Genomic DNA, 1773 nt, shown 5'->3' with positions numbered 1-1773 from the left:
CCTACAAGATCATCTAGTCCAATTATCCTCCCACTACCATTGCTACCACTAAACCAGATCTCGTAGTTTCTCATCCAGATGCCTCTTGAACACTGCCAGGGATGGCGAATCCACCACATCCCTGAGCAGGCCATTCCAGCGCCTGACCACTCTCTGAGAGAAAAAGTTCTTCCTCATGTCTAATCTAAACCTCCTCTGGTGCAGCTTGTGGCCATTTGCTCGGGTCCTGTTCATTGCCTGGGAGAAGAGGCCAAACCCCTCCTCATCATAACCTCCCTTCAGGAAGCTACAAAGCAATGAGGTCTCCCCTGAGCCTCCTCTTCTCCAGACTAAACAATCCCAGCTCCCTCAGCCGCTCCTCATTAAGACTTGTGCTCCAGACCTATCACCAGTTTCATTGCCCTTCTCTGGACATGTTCCAGGGCCTCAGTGTCTTTCTTGTAATGAGGGGCCCTAAGCTGAACACAATACTTGAGGTGTGGCCTCACCAGTGCTGAGTACAAGGGGATGATTACCTCCCTGCTCCTGCTGGCCACACTATTTCGAATACAGGCCAGGATGTATTGGCCCTCATGGCTACCAGGGCACACTGTCGGCTCATGTTCAGCCGAGCATCAACCAACACCCCCAGGTCCCTTTCCTCTTCACAGTCATCCAGCTTCTCAGGCCCAAGCATATAGCACTGCAAGGGGTTATTGTGGCCAAAGTGCAGGACCAGGCACTTGGCCTTGTTGAATCTCATCCCATTCACCTCAGCCCAGCGATCCAGATATCTAGATCCCTCTGAAGGGCCTCGCTAGCCTTTGTAGGGTATACAAAAGGACTTTCACGGAGTTTAAAGTATTTCAGATATCATCTGCAAGGACAGTATTTCCTAAAGAAGTCAAGAAGTTGAGGATGCCCTATCCCTGGAGGTGCTCTAAGCTAGGTTGGATGGGGCCCTGGGCAGCCTGATCTGGTGGTGGTGTTCCTGCCCACGGCAGGGGTTGGAACTGAGTGGGCTTTAAGATCCCTTCCAACACAAACCATTCTGTGATTCCACGGTTCAGATAGCTTCACGCCCACAGACACCACTGTGTGTAAGGGTGCTGCAGGCTAAGGCACACGCCTAACATGGAAATGTTCTGTGCATCCTGACACTGCATCTACATAAAAGAAAATGCGCTTGTCCTGTGGTCAGGTACATTAGCATTGAAGTGCTCCAACGCTAACAGTGCAAAGAAAGTAAAAGGAAATATTCTCTCACCCAGGTGCGAGTATGTAAACATATTTTTAAATATGCATACAACTACATACAATGCATCTACAGTTCACGCTTACTTAGAAATGCCATACATAATGAAAATTATTCAAATGCTCAGAAAAATGCCCCAGCCAAAATCAGGCGCATACCATATCAGACACTTCCACAAACGCACACTTGGTGCTTTGGGACCCTGCCAAAGATGACCTTTCCAAAATCGACCCTTTAGCAGCACCGCCAGGAGCAGGGCAGGTACCTGACCACGGGCACCTGAGGAGGGCAGGCTTGTGGGAGTGCGACGACCTCGTCTCTCCACCCGAGGAGCGTGAAAAAATGTTATCAACACCAGAACGCACGGGCTCCCCACGCAACGACCCTCCGGCCGACAGCAAGAGCCCGTGCGACGGGCCGGGGTCCTTCCGCCGGCCTTTGGGCTCTCCCGACCGCCAGGGCGAGCTCCTCGCAGCGAGCTCCGCGCACACGGCCCGCCCCGCGGCTGCCGCGCCGGGATTTCCCTGCAGCCCGCCCCG

The sequence above is a fragment of the Meleagris gallopavo genome, chromosome 2 (genome assembly GCF_905368555.1).
Source record: "Meleagris gallopavo chromosome 2, MGAL_WU_HG_1.1, whole genome shotgun sequence".
Classification (NCBI taxonomy): Eukaryota; Metazoa; Chordata; class Aves; order Galliformes; family Phasianidae; genus Meleagris; species Meleagris gallopavo.
This window is presented reverse-complemented; position numbering follows the sequence as displayed.